We start from the raw sequence: 19,297 nt of genomic DNA, 5'->3' as shown, positions 1-19,297 counted from the left end.
TCTGTGAGGGTGTTTCTGGAAAAATTGAGCATGAGAATAAATAGATTGGGTAGAGAAGATCCACCCTCACCTATGTGGGTGGGCAGCATCTGATATACTGAGGGACTGAATGGAACCAAAACCAGATTAAGGCAAATTTTCTCTCTCTACTTGAGCATCCATCTTTTCCTGCCCTCAGACATTGGTGCTCCTGGTTCTTGAGACTTTAGACTAGAGTTGAAGTCTACCAGCTCTAACACTACCACCTTTCTTCATTTTCCAGCTTGCAGATAAAAAAATTGGCCTTCATAACTATGTGAGCATTCTTATAATGTCTATCATCTATCTATTATCTATCATCTATCTATCTATCTATCTATCTATCTATCTATCTATCTATCTATCTATCTATCTATCTATCATCTATCTATCATCTATCTATCTATCTATCTATCTATCTATCTATCTATCTATCTATCTATCATCTATCTATCTCTATCATCTATCTATCTATCTATCATCTATCTATCTATCATCTATCTATCTCTATCATCTATCTATCTATCTATCTATCTATCTATCTATCTATCTATCTATCTATCTATCTATATCTAATCTATCATCTATCTATCTATCATCTATCTATCTATCTATCTATCTATATCTATCTATCTATCTATCTATCTATCTATCTATCTATCTATCTATCTATCATCTATCATCTATCTATCATCTATCTATCTATCTATCTATCTATCATCATCATCTATCATCTATCTATCTATCTATCATCTATCTATCTATCATCTATCTATCTATCTATCTATCTATCTATCTATCTATCTATCTATCTATCTATATCTATCATCTATCTATCATCTATCTATCTATATCTATCTATTATCTATCATCATCTATCATCTATCTATCATCTATCTATCTATCTATCTATCTATCTATCTATCTATCTATCTATCATCTATCTATCTATCATCTATCTATCTCTATCATCTATCTATCTATCTATCTATCTATCTATCTATCTATCTATCTATCATCTATCTATCTATCTATCTATCATCTATCTATCTCTATCATCTATCTATCTATCTATCTATCTATCTATCTATCTATCTATCTATCTATCTATCTATCTATCATCTTTCTATCTATCTATCTATCTATCTATCTATCTATCTATCTATCTATCATCTATCTATCTATCTATCTATCTATCTATCTATCTATCTATCATCTATCATCTATCTATCATCTATCTATCTATCATCATCTATCATCTATCATCTATCTATCTATCTATCATCTATCTATCTATCTATCTATCTATCTATCTATCTATCTATCTATCTATCATCTATCATCTATCTATCATCTATCTATCTATAATCTATCTATCTATCTATCTATCTATCTATCTATCTATCTATCATCTATCATCTATCTATCTATCTATCATCTATCTATCATCTATCATCTATCTATCTATCATCTATCTATCTATCTATCTATCTATCTATCTATCTACCTATCTATCTATCTATCTATCATCTATCATCTATCAATCTATCTATCTATCTATCTATCTATCTATCTATCTATCTATCTATCTATCATCTATCTATCTTTCTTTCTATCTATCTATCTATCTATCTATCTATCTATCTATCTATCTATCTATCTATCATCTATCTATCTATCTATCTATCTATCTATCTATCTATCTATCATCTATCATCTATCTATCACCTATCTATCTATCTATCTATCTATCTATCTATCTATCTATCTATCATCATCTATCATCTATCTATCATCTATCTATCATCTATCTATCTATCTATCTATCATCTATCTATCTATCTATCTATCATCTATCATCATCTATCATCTATTATCTATCATCTATCATCTATCTATCATCTATCATCTATCTATATATCATCTATCAATCATCATTTATCATCTATCTCTATCACCTATCTCTCTATCATCTCTATATTACCTCCCCTATTGGTCCTGTTTCTCTGAAGAACCCTGACTAATCCATTAGCTTATATTTATTTCCCTGAAAGTGAGCAGAGAAATTATGGACCTGGCTGAAATCTCACCCATGGGGGTGGAAACACCAGTAGAGAGACAGTGCAAGAGAAAAGTGCAGTTCTTTTTCTTATTGCCTCCCACTGAATCTGGTTTTCTTAATACACCAGTTAATGGGTTTGGCCTTTTCAGAGAATCCCACTGTGGGAGTGCCTTCCATTCACCTGGGAGGTAATCATATCTTTGGTGGAAGGTTAATATATAGTCTTTGTGCTGTGGGAACTAGCTATGGAAAGACCTCAGGAGCCTCAACCCCCAACTTGCTGACTCCATTCATTTACTTTAAGTAAAACTAGAGCATATCTCCTTCTTGCGTCCTTCTTAAGCCCTTAACCCACCACCCAACATACAGACATATGTCTCGGCAAGAATTATGGATTAATAAACATTATTAGTCATTTACTTCTGTGCATGGACTTTTCAAAGATCCTTTCCTAATACTAGGGTGCAAAATGAAGATAATGTCTTTCCTGTGTTTGACCTACATAGGATCAACTTGGTAGCAAGGGTGAGGTCTGAGTATATACAAAGACCATGTATGGGCCAGGGGTCCGCAAACCAGGGCCACCAGTGGACCAGATCCAATCCCCTTCTGTGTTTTTTTCTTCACTGGGACACAGCTTTGAGCATCTGTTTACATATTGCCTGTGGTTGCTTCTACCCCACAAATGAAGAGCTAAGAAGTTGCAATAGAGACATTAAGGTCCTCAAAGCCTAAACTATCTATTGTTGTGCCCTTTATGGAAAATGTTTGCTAACCCCTATTATAGGAAGCTGCAAATGAGACCCTAGAACTGCTGGACAAACACAAAGGAGGTCAAGTTCCCAATTTCCTTAGACAATTCTAATTCACTCAGCTCTCTAGATATATAACTGTTAGGATTGTTCCCTCCCCTGCCCTCTTCCTTCATCTGGTTATATGTGTAGCCGTTCAGTGAGTCAAATGTATTCCAACATCTATAGTGTCCATTATAATTGGAAGCCAAATAAAATAATCAATTTCCTGAAACAAAAACAGAATTGTCAATGGCTTAATACAACAGGATTTTAATTTTTTAAAAGGAATCCTTTAAAGTAAATTTACCACATCTTACAATTTACAGAAGATTGGGCCTTTTGCTTATGGGTACTAGAGGTCAGAAATGTGATATTAGTAATATTAGCAAAACACCCCCAATTCCAACATGAAACATCTAAACAATAGGAGTCACCCACTGTTTCATGTGCTAATTGATTAAATTGAAGCATAATCCAAGGACATCATATCCTAGATGAAGGTGACAGATATTAAATTACATCGGAGAAGAGGGAACAAATACACCTATGAGTGGATGTGAAATTGATTCAGAAACTTTATTTTCCTGGAAAAAAAAAATCCTACTTCTAATTCAAAATACAACTGTGTGAGTTTTTCTTGGATTCACACGTACCTGTTTAAACACAGAAACACACACACACACACACACACACACACACACATCTTCACATTTTAAGCAAAGAACAAAGAGATCCCCTATAGCCATGGAGACTTCGAGGAATCAGTGAGGGGCTTTAGTTGGTAGGTAATCACTGACTTGTGTGGCCAGCTCTTTGATCTGTGGGCTCCAGAGCAAAATGGAAATGTGGGGGTCCCTTGTTCAAAACTATTAAGAAAGTCAAGATGGTGACAGTAGAGCATTAAGCTTAGTTTATGTCAGAAGCCCATGAAGTAATGATGTCTCTCTCCCTTGTTCCTCCTACCCCTCCCAAACACAAAACAGCAACAGAGCCAATCAACAGAGAAAACTTCAGGGAATAGCTGTGCAAAGCTACTCAATGTCATGCCTGCACCATGATGTATGCTACATGGCCCAACAAAGAAGTTTTAAAGAAAGCTCCCCCCTCCTCTTTTTAGACAAAACAATTTCTTTTGGTGAGTTCTGCCAGGGCTCTTAACTGTAAAGACCTTTCAGGTGCACCAATAACCCATGTCTTCTCATCTAGCTTCAGTGCTTTTGCTTTAGCTAAAAAATTGTTTTTTAAAAATAATTTTTTTTCCATCCACATGAACAGAAGCTGTAGATAAATAAGTGATGCCTCACAGACAGATACTTTCAAGGCAAGAGTCTTAAGAGCACAACAGCCTTGGGCAGCACCTGGTGCTTTATCAACGGGCAACAGATAATCCTGTAAGCTGTGCCCAAGCCACACCAGGCAACACCTCTGCAGGAACTGGAACAAACCCCCAAACCAGAGACTGCTGAGGGAGGGAGACATTTCAGCTAAACACAAACGCAATGGGGCCTCAGACATTTTATTTTGCTTTGAAAAGAGACTTTCCAGCTTGAGAATGGCATCATTGTTCTGCTCCTAATGACAGGGCCATGAGCTGTGGCTGCCTGAACAGTGATATCACAGCTGGGTCATGGTCCCCAATTCACCCCAGGCAGAGGCAGGGGTGAGGGGACAATGGGAAAGGGCCTAGCCAGAGAGGAAATCATCCTTCAACACAAAAATCTCCACCGCAGTGAGTGCCAAAATGCCTCATTTCATAGGAGCAGTTGCCTTAATTTGGAAGTGTATAAGCTTTGTCTGCCCCTAAAGCCCCTCCCACTGCTCAGCCATCACCACTGGTCCATCAGCCCAGGGCCAGTCCAAGGTCATCAAGAGGAAATGCTTCTTTATTTAACTGAAAAGCACAAGGTGGCCATGCTTTCCTTGTGAAGCTGGAGAATCTGTCCTCTCCGTCTCCAGGGCAAAAACAGAGACCAAGGGGCTGAGTTCTCAGAGGGACAACGTGATGGTGAGTGATCACCAGAGGAGGAAGGGTGTGGAGTTAGAAACCTGAATTTGACAACTTGTCTCAACCATTCCCTAGCTCTGTCCCTCTATAGAGATACTTGCCCTAAGGTTCTGAACACCACTCTCTTCATTTGCAAAACTGGGATCAAAGCTCGATTCTCCAGGACCAGCTACATAATCCACAGGGCCCAGTGTAACATAAAAACAAGGGGCCTCTGTACAAATATGACTGAGAATGTCAAGGCAGTGACAAGAGAGTGTTACACAGCCCAGCACAGAGCCCTTCAGAGCACAGGGCAGTGAGACAGCCAGGTGGCCTAAAGGTGAAGCTCACTTGTGCACCTTCCCTGGTTGTGAGGAGGAGGGATCACAAGATGTTCCTGGCTCTGGATGGAGCCTCAGTGAGTGCTTGCTTAGTTCTGACAGATGGTAAAGAAGGAAGGAAAAGTATTTCTGCAGAAACCACCTAAGTCAGGATGCAAAGTCCATGTGGGAAAAGAATGGATTGTTAAGGAAGAGTTATTCACATGTAATTGGGTTACAATATAAAAAATAAAGCTAAAATATGGGTTTTGTTGCCTCCACCCCTCAACTCCAAGGCAAAAAAAGGAGGTCTGATTATGTCGGTGTCCAAGGTCAGTATATTTACACTAAATGCATACATGAAAATTCATTAATGACTATAAACATCTTAAAATAAGAGATTTTTTTCTCCATATTTATTATAATTCAGAAAGTGAAACTAAGAGAATGTCATAAAGAACATAGTCATTCTCTTTTACCATGAAAGGTTTTGTATATACCTCAAGTGCCCCTACATAAACCTTATCAGAACCTATCAGGCCCCCTGAAAATGTTTATACAGTCCTTTCAGCCTGTAACTTCATAAAACGTTCATGCATTTCCTTCGTGATGTTCAAAAGTGTTTTCTCTCATCTATCCTGAAACTACTTGTCATTTCAAAGACAACCCTATTGTTCAAATATTCTGAAATTTGGCTAACAAACCCATGCAAATGTTAGCAATACCTTTCATGAGCTTAGTAAACTTTGATCATATCTTCACCTGAGACTTCATCTTCTTTCAGACAAAAGAGCCTAACTTTTTAGTGAGTTCTTACACCAAGGCCTTCCATCCACTTCACCATGATTCTTGCTCCCCTGTAGCTTTAATGTTGTAACAATGTGTCAATTATCTACTCATGTATAATCAAGAGAAATCATGCATACACATAGTATTCGGTGTACAGATTCCATATGTGTTTTTGAAGAGTAAAAACTATGTTGTCCATGTTTCTAAATACCAAATTTCATCATTTTGAGAACTGTCAATGTTTTCTCCTTGAAGTAGGAGCACATTAGACTGATGTCCCAAGGGCAAGAGGTACAAGCCGACGACTCACATCACTTTATGATTACAATTTGGATGACTTTTTCCAAGAACCTTCCTTCCACCTGCCCACCCAAAGGTATAGGCCATTTTCCTATTCATTCTTGCAAGAAAAATTAGCTTCTGGTAGCTTGCCATAGCTCTTGATAGCTTTATCCCTCAGATTAAAATACTGTATAAATACATTTTCAATCATAGAGTTAGAAGAAATACTATTTCATTTTAAAACTGAGTATCTACTAATGCAAAGAACACAATTCTAGACTTTGAGAGTTAATGTGAGTAATGGAAATAAACATTAATATAAACCATGTATTTATCTGGCCCTGAGGTCTTTGCATGGATGTTCCTAACAATAACCCAAATTCCTCCTTGTTTGCACAGATATTTCATAAGGACCTCAAAACCTATCACCTTTAAAAGCACAAAGGAATCTCCTTTTAGATGATAGTTATTTTGCAAAATATTACAGAGCTGAAAAGTCAAATTCATTGTCAACAGTTGACCAAAGAGAGGGGGAAAAGTCTTTCCCCTTCATGTTGTAATAATTTTGAAGGGTTCCAGTCACAGTTTCTTGTGCCCTAATGTTTTGTAGAGTCTTTGTTTAATAACCCCCCTTTGTTTTTCACAGATACTCTAAGCTCTTCATGCAATTTGGAGAACAAGTCCTCAGAATTATCACTGTACCCTTAATGAAAGGCGTCTTGGCGACTGGCACATGCACCTTTCCATGTTGAGGGCCTTCTTCCCACCATCCCACTCTGGTTCCATCCATGGTGAGATACGTTCAGATGCACTCAAACAGCAGCAGTTTCCACCCCTCACCTGAGCTCAGGTTCCTGTTCCCAGTGCTTACTGCTCTGGAGTGGACAGGTGGGGGCTATGAAAAAGCAGTATCTAAAAATAGTTTTTAAGTGAGCAAGAGGCGAGAAGGAACTGGGTGGTAATGGGACTTATTTCCACTGATAGGATGTTGGGGCTGTTTAAATCTGGGGCCATCAAGGAATTGAGGTCCACCTCATAGCCTGCTAATGCTAATTTCCAAATGATGACATTCAGGCCCTGGTGGGTTCAGTTTCTTCACTGACTTTACCCAGGCTGCTGGTGACAGAATCTGAACTAGAAAGAAGGTCTTTTACACCAGATAATTCATCAAATATATTTAAATTACCGATGCACTTGTGGCCTCCTAAGAAACTCTCCTCTTTCTAGATTGACCAAAGAGGAGCTTGGTTTTCTCTGTCTCCTCCATCCTTCGCTTCTGCACAAATTGCTGTGCTTGGCACTAAGTCTATAACAAAATACCTCCTCTACCCTACAACAAATCATCTTAAAATATAATTTACCATAAAGCTTTAATTGAAAAAGAAAATATTTACTGAACACCCACTGTGTACAAAGTAAGATGTATGTTCTGTGGAGAACACAACACTGAAAGATTTTTTTGAAGGTCAAAGAAGATTATATAGAGATGAAGGGAAATCATGTCTTTTCCTTTGATTGCATACTTATGCAAAGCTCCCCCCCAATTTTTGATTAGTTATGCAAGATATTCCATTATAAAAACCATTTTGCCTTTTATGACTAATTAGGGTTTATATTTCTCCTCAATTAGCCCAACTTGTATTTTTTTTTTTTTTATCAGTTTCACATGGAAGGAACTTAAATTGATCAATTTGTAGTTATAAGAATTTCTTCAGTCTTATTTTTTTTTTTTTTTTTCAGGAATGTGGTCATATTAGCAACCCATTATTCCTCTGGATACCAGACATTTAGGCTTTCAAAATATAAATTTTGACTGGCGATTGCAACCTCATCTTTGAGTTCTTTCTAAATATCTTTAGCATGTCCATCTTCAGCTAATGGTGTCTAGTTTATGTCTAGTTTGTCCTAGGTATTCTGAGTGATGATCTAACACGTCTGCTAAAAAGAACTTTATGGTCTTAAGAGAGTTATTTCCATTTCATCAATCATTTTCCAGGTGTAGGAATGAAGTCCTGGCAAAACTTTCAGACTCTGACCTAAGTTCTCAGTTGCTTGGTCAATTGGCTTTCTTTTTCTCTCTTAAAACATTGACTACCTCTTGCCTGAGGACTCGACTTGGGCAGTTACTCTGAAGGGAAAGTGTCTGAGCCTCGTGTTCTGGAAACTTGGGTTGATTCTGAATCATCAACTTTCTAGCACTTCCTTAATATCTCTCCATCTCCCCATTTGCAAAATTGGGCACTAATTCCTGTTTTTCCTGCCTTGTCACCAAGTTTTGGAGAAAATGAGATGAAATAATAAATCTGCAAATCCTTTATGAACTGTGAAACCTCACTTAGGCACCATTCTTAATGTTTCAGAACTGACTACATCCACTAATTTGCACAATTGGTATGGTTCAGCTGTAGCACATGCTGGTACAAATAATGACAGATTTGGGCTCTTTCCTGCTTTACTCTTGACAAACTTTCCAAACCAATTATATTTGTAAATTTATTTGTAGCCCTTTTGTTTCCTAAGTTGTCTTTAAAAATAGCATGTTAATTGTCACTCCTAAGTTGCAAGTGTCAGAGCCTTCTCCACCCATAGCTCTCTTTAATAAAAAGATTTGCACTGGAAAAAGGTATTGGGCATCTCACAGAGTCCAAGCCAAAAGTGAACAGCCAAATGTCAACCAACTGAGCTAAGCTTTAGAAACAAACAAACTTGGATGAATATTATTTGGACTTTTCCCCTACCCTTATTTTTTTCTGTGTTTTGGATTTTTTCTTTGCATGGCAGGAAGCATGGCTGCTGGACAAATCTTGATTATTGCTGTATTACCTTTGTATCACCATTATAGTGTTACTGTTACTAAGACTGTTGGCCGCTTGTGTTACTATTCTAGTGTTACTATTACTCATACCATCCCGTTACTCTTAGTATTACTTGAGTATTATCATTACAAATTCAACCAATGATTCAGTTGGTGAGATGCTGGTCTGAGTCCCAAGTCCAAAAAATTGTTGGGAAAGACTTACAGGCCCAGCTCTGATCAAGTAGTCAAATCAGCTATGGCTCAGCATCCGGTAAGTGAAGAATATGGAAGCAGCCAGTGAAACAAATAAATGGAGTGAAGTGGAAGTACTGCCATGGAGAAATGTGGATGGATGAATTGAGATAGATGATAGCTAGGTGCATAATTGATAGATGATAAATTGATAGATAGATGATAGATGGATAGATGATAGATATAGATGATAGAGATAAATACATATATACAGATAGATAAAATTATGTTGATGATAGCTAAATAAATAGATGATAGGTGATAAAGATATGATAGACATGATAGATAGACAGATGGTACAATCTTCACCTTAAATTGAAGTAAAAAACAAAATAAAATAAAAATAATTACCTAAGGAAATTTCTATGGAAAAGTGAGTCTAGAAAAGATAAGCTATAGCCAAGAATGAGTTTAACAGAAAGCACTGCCTTAATGCCTTATCTGTTCATTAGCAGAAGTGGGATAAAAATCTGGCTGTCAGCTTCCTGGCTGCCTTTGCAAGATGTAAATAGAAAAGGAAATAATTCAGTCTCCTGATTGGCCACTCTAGAGGAGCTCAGCTATTCCAATACCAATAAGGGGGACAATCTCTCCCCTGGCTCCAGGAGGAGTCAGGACAGAGTGTATTAAATGACACTAACAATGTCCTAAGAGTGAGCTTAATAGTACAGGCTGATGGTTCAAAGGCAAAAAGCAATTCCATGAAAGTTGGTCAACCAGTGAACTGATGTGCTGGGGCTGAGGGTTGTTCTCTTTCAGCCTGGCTTTTCTGCAGACATACATTTGGAACACCTAAAGCAAAAATGCCTTCAGAGATGGCAGGCCATAGAAACATGGAGAGGTTGTGGACATAGGCAGTGGGGTGTGGAGCATGGAGAGAACATGTTTTGCACAAAGATGCACCACTGTGTTTGAGGTTTTGTTTTACATACTGGGTTGTCCAAGCACAAGTTAGCTGCAAGCCACAGGCTGTAGGACACATTTAGGTCAAAAGACTTCAGTTGATGACCTCTGAGTGGGCAAAAGGATTAATACTTCAAGAAATTCTCCAAATATGTATCTTCTCTCAAAAACAATTTTGACAAGTGAACAGTCATGAGTTTGGCAAATGATAGTCAAGTTTTCTTCCAAAGAGTGTTCTAGAAATGCTTTCTTGGATGTATTCTTCTCAGGGTTTTTCATGAATCAAGATCCCAAGTGTAGTAGCAGCATTTGTGCACAAGCACCATCTTTATAATTTGACCTTTAAACACCTAAGATAGGAGAATGCTGGTATATTTGGGGATGATATTAAATTTCTCACCCATTAGATCTAAGTCTAGAGCCTCTCTGTCCAAGTTGGTGGCCACCTGCCTCATGGGGGCTGTTGAGCACTTGACTGTTAGTATGAAATGCATGCTGGATTTCAAGGACTCTGTATGAACAAAGGAATGTAAGCTACCTCATTAATAGTTGTTTAACTACATGTTAAATGACAGCATTTTGTATATATTGAGTTAAATAAAATATTATTAACAAAAATTTGGGTTTCTTTTTATTTCTTTAATGTGGCTACTAGAAAATTTAAAACTGCATATTTGGCTCACGCATTCCTATTGGGCCCTGCTGGGCTAGATTTAAAGATAAGATGGATCTGCTGGCCTGAAGATTCTTTCAGATCATCTTCCCATCCACAGTAGCTATTTCTCTAAGCTCGGACCTCTAAATCCAGCTGTTTCTTCTCTCTCTTTTATCTGCTATAGGTTAGTCCCCAAGCCCTAACATCTCATCTTTCAAAATGCTCTCCTCTGTATCTATTCTGACCCTAACAGGAGGCCAGTGCTCCTTGGTGTGTGCCTGGTGTACTAATCAGTCTGAATGCATCTTGTTTCCCCTCTCACTCATTATTTTCTCATAGAAGGCCAGATCAGTTTGTTGTTGTTTTTTCCTTAAATAACACATCTACTGTGTTTCTCCAGATTACAAATTTCGGATAAGGTATGAACATCAGTGAGATTGGCAAATAAATAAATAGAAAATATCCCCCCTAAAATTTTGAAGCATGATTTCTTAGAGCTTCTTAAAGCAAAGTTCCAAATTCCTTGGTTTAGTCATCAAAGCCCTTCATGATTGGGCCTCTATCTAGGCATCTGACTTCCTGCTAAAGACCTGAGCTCCTTCCTGGCCTTGTTCATTCATCCTCAGAGCTACTAGACCTGCTTTTCTTGTTTTATGCTCCCTCAATCCACCCAAATCCTGACAAATCCCCAAGGACCATCCATATCCAACTTCTCCTTTCATCTGGTTTTCATCTCAGCTCTGGCAGGGAGCCCTACCTGAGTTTCTTGTTATCTTCTCTACTACGCCTATCGGCACTTACTCACCAACTAGTTTGCATTATTATTTATTTCATGTATGTCATATTTTTCCAATTAGCTTGAAAGATACTTAGGGCCCAGATCTCCATCTTCCCTTCCTGTCCGTCTTCACTGTAACCAGGACACTGCTGGGTTCAATGGTGGTCTCAGCCTCCCCATCAATGAATTGGGCCTGCACACTGCAGAGATGATGCTGGCCATGGGGCACCAAAACTGTGCGTTCCTCATTCTCTGCCTGCAGCAGGTCTGAATCGCCTTGGAAAGGCATGCTTGCAAGAAGCATTTGGCTTCTCTCCTCCATGAGAACACAATATTCAGGTACAGATGTCTGTTGTCATAGCACCCCGCTGAGAAGATAATGTCCCTTATTTAACTTCTACCCCTCGAAGTGTCTTTAACTCTATAAAAGCACTTCCAATGCAGAGATCTGCTGCCACCATGAACCCAAGACAGTTCCCAGCAGGGCCAGCAATGAGTAGGCATTAACCTTTGGATATCAGTCTTAGGTCTTAATTTGATTGAATCACCAATGAATGATTCTGTGAAAGTTCAACAAATAATTTTCTCAAGAGTAGAAGAAATAACTGCCACTTTAAAGAGCAAAAATGCTGCATTATCAGATTCAAAAGTCATTGTCAAGAGAAATGACAGATGAAATATTTTGTCTGAGCATCATTATATTACTACTTCCTAATTTCGACATCTGTGTCCCTCTCCCTCTCTCTACCCCACTGCTTCCATTATTCCTCATGTCCTTGCTGTCCTACATAATAATGTTGAAATGAAATAAAGTATTCTTTTAAATTTAGAATAATTTATACATATAAATTGGTATAATTTTCTTTAAAATTCACTCAGAAAGCTATAAATTTATCCTAAAGAATATAAATAATTTTGAAACTTCCCTCTTTAAATTAACTTTATCACTTCAATGATATCTTAAGTTCTTCAATAATGAAAAAAATTTTCTCAGTTAAAAGTAGGTTTGATAAAAAAAAAAAAAATTACAGGTCAGTTAGAAGTTCAGCCTGCATAAAATACTCAAAATAGAAGAGATCAGTAGTTAGAGAAAATTGATGATCTTTTTGGGAATCTTGAGAACATATTTATCACATAACACTTTCCAAGTTAGATTTATGTACATTATCTATCATATGAGATCTTCTGTTTATTGAAGATAGAGTCCAATGTTTAAAATTATTTTGTATAGTGTCTAGCTATCTCAGATTCCTTTATGTATACCAAGCATTCAATTATCATTTGAAGAAAGGAAAAAAAATAGGAATGAGCTAGGGAGACTGTAGTTTGTCCATCTCTCATAATAGAGCTATTTTAGAACTTTACAGAAAGAGTACAGGGGGAAAGTGCCCCCAAATCCCCAGAAGAATGGTTGTTTCAGAAGGAACTTTAAGATAAGCTTATCAGGTTGGGCCAAATCACAGGGAAGTACAGGACAAAGAACAACCAAGGCAAGGCGTGGCTATCTCAGAGGGGCGTCAGAGATAAGCAGGAACTCGGGGTATGGGGGAGGAAGTAACATTCCTCTCCCTTCCTAGGTTCTTCTGGCTGGCCTGATAATCAAATAGACATGAAACAGATTAAAAAAAGAAAATAACCAAATTTAATGGCAGGCTTACGCCCTGAAGTCCCACATATGTGAGAGGGTCAGAGACCCCACACATGAGAAATTCAGGGACAGAAATGGCAAATGAAGTGTGTATGACATTCTGAGCGAAGGATGAGGCCAGGAGCCTTGGTTGGGGCTTAGCAGGAAAGGAAGGTCATTGCAGGATGATAAGAACTGATTAAATTTTGTCCTGCCCTATAGATAGGTCATAAAAAGGTATTTCTGGTGATAACTCTTATGATGGGCAAAGCCCCAATTTAAATTTTGTTTTAAAATATATCTTTATTGATTACAGAGAGAGGAAAGGAGTGGGAGAGAGAGAGATAGAAACATCAATGATGAGAGTCATTGATCAGGCCCGCAATCGGGCATGTGCCCTGACCAGGAATCGAACCCCTATTGCCTGGATCTTAGGTCAACACTCAACCGCTGAGCCACACCCAGCCAGGCCAAAGTCTCAATTTAAATGCTATAAGGGAGAGTTAAAAGTTTCTCATGAGTCTGCATGGTCTCACTTGCCTTCATCCCCAAGTAATTCACATGCCAAAGTGGGACATCTTGGGGACATCTGTTCTGAACCCCTTCAGTATAATGGGGGGAGACATAAAATGATGCAAAGTCAAACACACTAATCTTCAAGTGCTTTTCAGTCATATGCCAGCAGGGAAGATGGCCTGTGCAGCTCCACAAAGTGATGACCATCTGATGAGTAAGGAAGCCTAATGGCATAGGATGGACAGCACAAACTTTCAAAGTCCAGGCATCAGTAGGACACCTTAAGTTACAGAACTCCATTCAACACATTACAAATAGACTTTTATTTATCTGAAGAGGGTGACATTTTGAAGAAGTTGCACAAAATGGGGGGGGGGGGCACAGGTTTAAAACAGGGAAAGCAGAGACATTTACACTGAGGCCACCTGGGCCACAGCACCTGGCCCTAGGTAGGTGTGCAGTGCTCCCTGCTGTCTCCGGGAGAACTATGAGTGAGGGCAGGCTGGAGAAGGCTGCGCTGCTCTCTGCAGGGCTGGCCCTACAAGGTCCTGCCACTGTGCGGTTCAGGGGTCTGCCCACCACGTAGTTCACAGGTTTCTGTAAATTGCCCCTGCTTGTATGAACCAGTTTCCAAATTCTGATGATTTATAGGAAGGTTGGTGCTCCATACTGAGGTTAACGCGATGATGGTAAGGGATTATGGGTTGTCAGCAGAGCACATCAGGTCTCTGGAGCTAAATGCCATCATTTTTCATCCTGCTTTTATCTCTGTCCTCCGGCCACCTCAGCCTGCTCTGTCTGGGTCACATTTCTGTCCTCGGCACTTCTCCACAGCCAATGCATGACTGTCAACTGACTCCAGACACTCTTCCCCAGGACTTGTCCATGACCCACCCTGCTGTCCCTCTGTCATATTTTTGTTGTGTGCGTGTTTCCTTCCAACAGTTAAGTGGTAAATGCAACCAACTCTCAGTCTGTTCTTCTGTTTTTACAGCCTCATAGCATCTAATAGGCTGCTCCATACCCAGTAAGCAGAAAAACAGAGTAGAATCAGTGAAAGAAAAAGAGCCACCATTAAATGCCATCCCTGTCACTTTACCCACAAGGGAAGCCAGGCTTGGGAAATTCTGTGAACCTGCCGAGGGTCATTCAGAAAGTTAACAGCAAAAGACTTATTTTCCTGATTCCCAGCCAGTGGTTAATTTTATTCTACACACTCCACCTAGGGGCATAGGCATCCTCTTTATAAAATGAATGCAGGAAGCCACTCAGCACATTTGTCTTCTCCATTGTTTCAAAGGAAAGTTATAGGATGAAGTCACATAATTAAATACGTGGCGAGATGTTTATCTTCCTAGAGGGAGGAATAAAAGAGAGGAAGTTGCATTCATTTTTATTTTAATTCAAAGTGGTCTCTGAGCTAAAGATCACTCAGACATTCAACTCTGAAAACCGTCAGTGAGGGAAAGATTCACACAGAGAGGGGACTGCAGGGAAGCACCTGGCCACACTCAGACTTGGCTGGAGACTAGCTGAGCATGGCGGGGGAGCCTGTGAAACCCGCAGGGCACGGAGAGCAAACTGGAGTGCTCGCCGAGCAGCAGGGCTAACAGGATTGTGCACACTGCCGCCTCTTGTCCTCCTTGACTGTGAGAAGCAGCTTTACAACCAGAATGGAGCACCGGCACACCTGCAGTGGACTTGGTTTTCCAACTTATTCTAATGGGGCCCAGGGGAGTGTCTTTTCCGTGTGATGGGCTGAAGTGTGAGTTAGACTCCGTTGTGCGGCTCCCATGAGTCCACAGGTCAGCACTAGACAAAAGCAAGCTTGTTTGAATCAGTATAAATAAGAACACTATAAAGAGCTGAACCCTTCAGAAATCCTAATCGCTGCAAATATTTATGCTCTGGCTGATTGACCACCAATTGCGACACTATGAAGAGAGAAAGAAGGCACGACTTCTGGAGACATTTATAATGCTGACATCCTCTGATTCGGAGCAGGAGTGACTATAAACTCCTTAAAAAAAAAACAAAAAACAACCCACCACTGAAGTCTCTATCATACTTTAGGATATAAAATGCCTTCTGTGGAGCCCAAGATAGCCTCACCATTTATCATCGCAGGCGATGATCTAGCAAAGTTCCAGTGTCGATGCCAAGAAATTATAGAGATGAAAATAGTGACTCAAATGCCTCCAGACAACCCACTTTCCATTTTCCGTTCAAGTCATTTTTATAAGTAACATTGAAATTTCTTTTAATTGCCTCTGAGTTCATTTGTGTGCTATATGTCAAATCCAGCTAAGCCCTATTTTTATTTCAATATTTGAAAATATACATAATTGCATTGTCACATGCACTCCCTTTTTCTTAGGGGAAAAAAAAAATGAAAGCAAAAAGTGATGATACAGAAACTGACATTTATTTAAACTCAGTCACAGAACACCTTAATTAGAACCCTTGCTACTGTAGTATATAGCATGTTATGTTTCTGAGTTTATGGCAACTATACAAACCATTTATAGCAGCCTAAAAATCAACTTCTGAGCCTTCTTAGATAAACCTGACAGATTGGAAAGCTCCTATGAAAACAACAATAGGAACTTGTGAAAGACGATGAATTGAAATATTTAATTTGCATGTCTTGCTGGCAGCCCACGTTGCAGCATAATTACACTTCACATGCTGAGAGTTGCTAATATTGTGATTTATTAATTTGTGACTTTTCTAAGCTTATGATTTCATTTCCCCTTTTCCCCTTCGACAGGTAGTTGTCAACGAGAGTTACTGAAGCCTGTTGTTTTTTAGCAGAAACATTGCTTCCTCTTTTTGGCATGTCACCCCATGCAATCCACAAATTCCTGCCATAAAAGTCATGCGTTTGTGTCAGTTTGATGTAAATCAAGATCATGACACTGAATTCCCACATGTTTTGATTAAGAAAAGGGGTTCAAAAAAATTCTCAGGAAAAAAGGGACAAATTATGCTTTTCTTTGTCAAGTTTCTTGGGAAAATCATACTAGCTTTCTCCCTGATGAATAGAATTTAAAAGAGGAAGGAACTAGCATTATTATTTTGGAGATACTTTAATTTCTGATAACAATTGTCTATTGATTGATTGATTGATTTTTAGAGAGAGAGATGAAGGGAGAAAGAGAGAGAGAAACATCAATTTCTTGTCCCACTTACTTATGCATTCATTGGTTGCTTCTTGTATGTGCCCTGACCGCAGATCAAACCTGCACCCTAGACAAAGCTCCAACCAACTGAGCTAATTGCCTATTTTAGAGCAGAAGGTTTAACTTCAGATGTAAATTGTTTTTGTATTTGTTAAATAGCCTTGTGGGGGGGGGGGCAACAGAAAGGGATCATGGAGGGAAAGAAAAAGATTGCTGTTTGAAGTTGCAAAACTCAGAGGGAAACCAGTTAAATGTAACTTGTGATTTGTTTTAAATATGTAGTTCCATGCATATAAAATATGGCTCATAAGTAACACTTTGTATGGTAACTATAGACCACCATGAATCTGGGGTCGAATTTATTCAATGATTTATCACTAACTCATGGCCTAGTGGATAGAATTTTTCCATCCCCTCCTGGTTCAAGGTTCTCCAGGTATAAATAAGCAAAAATGCATCAGCCCTGGAAGCTCCAGAAGGATCACAGACAAATCACTGTTTGGTGCTCTTTCCGCAATGACTCCCATCACCTTTCCTTTGACCTGCCTGGCTCCATAAATCCTGTAGTAAATCATAGGTGGGCTGAAAGGTGTGCAAGACACCCCAGGAGGCCATAGGGGCTGATTTCCTCCTGACCTTGAGCCATGGTGGTATCAGCTTGGTATCATTAACACTCCTCCACGGCTCCCAGGTGCCACCACCTTGACTCCTGGTTCCCACTCTCTGCTCTTCCCATCGCTGCTCCTTGGAAGGGCCCCTCTGTTTGCTCTCCCCTGAGAGGACACCAGGAGAGGGGCAGACTTGCAGGTGAAGTGTGAATGGTCCTTCTCCACCCTGCACTGGCTGCAAGGGACCCAGGTTCTTTCCCAGATTTGTCATCTTTAATATGCCACTCTCTCTCCAAGGACTCACCATTTCCCCAGCCTCTACTTTTAACCATTAGATACTCTTTCTTGGCTTTTTTACTTCATAGTCTGTGTACACACAACTTCTTCCTCATTTCTTCTCATGTCACCCTGCAGAGGTATGAGGTTATGGTCTTTTAGATAGATTTTAATGAGCATATATGTAGCATAAGAATAAGAAATGTTGCATCTACCAAGTGGCCTTTTTGTACATTTCAAATAGCATCCAGAGTGGCCTTTTGTACATTTTAAACAGCACCCAGAGCGGCCTTTTTATACATTTCAAATAGCATCCATTGCCATAGAAACTTGGCTCTGGAGCTAAAATACACAGAAAGATGGTTGGTTAACCATAAATGGGAGGTGTGCTGATCCAAGCCTGTAAGACAGAAGGGGCTTGGGAGGAATTTGAGCCTGTAGTTAGGACCAGCTCTAGACAGTGAAGGATGTAAGTGGGTCTCCAATCCTGTGCCCTCCTTCTTATCTCTAAGCAACGCCCATCCCCCCATTGTCAGTTCTCCCATTCAACTTGCAGGTAATTTGGCCCTTGGCTGAATTTATTTCTGACAAATACTATTTAATGGTGAAAATGTTACTAGGGAAAAAGAAAAATAACTTTTATCACTACATTATAAAATTTGTTTAGATTTATTATAGAAATTTTAAAAACTCATAGAAACTAAAATAAAACAATAAAATAAACTTACATTCCCACTACCAGAATGAATTTCTTTACACTTATTGGTCTCTACCCTGCATGCATCTGTGAGTAGTAGGAAACAGTACAATATTGTGGTAAGAAGATGAACTGTCACTTTCTTACTGTGCATCCCTGAGCAGGCTATGTCAACTCTCCACCCCATTTTCTCATTTGCAAAATGGAGATAATACTAGTGCACAATTCAAGAGATCAACAAAAGAGTTGAATAAATTAATTTATATAAAGTACTTAAAGGACAGCTCAACACAGCAACTGCTTACTAAATGTTAGCTTTTATTACTGTTGTAACATAATACTTTATTTGGTTTTCACCTAATTTAATATACCTTAACATCTTTTCATAACTTTTTTGTAATTATAAAATATATACTATTTATAGGCTGAATATACAACAATGGTAGGTGATTCTTAGAAAGAGAACTGTACTCAAAAACGAGAGGACAATGCCTGTGAAGCAGAAAGAAAGGGGCATGTTGCACGGCTCATGGCTCAGGTAAGCTGGAACCATACTTGGGCAGTAAGGACAGGGGTCAGCTCTTCCAGAGAATGCCCAGGTCTGGTGAGGAGCTGGAATTGAACTTCTGGAGAGTAGCTGGCGGTTGAGGCCTTAATCCTTGCCTGGGATAGAAGCTGAAATGTCTGTGCACAGCCTCCTGAGGCTGTGTCTCAGAAACGTGCTTTTGGAGGAGGTGGAGCAGAGGCGCTGAAT

This window comes from Miniopterus natalensis, chromosome 1 (genome assembly GCF_054644295.1).
Source record: "Miniopterus natalensis isolate mMinNat1 chromosome 1, mMinNat1.hap1, whole genome shotgun sequence".
In the NCBI taxonomy this organism is placed as follows: Eukaryota; Metazoa; Chordata; class Mammalia; order Chiroptera; family Miniopteridae; genus Miniopterus; species Miniopterus natalensis.
This window is presented reverse-complemented; position numbering follows the sequence as displayed.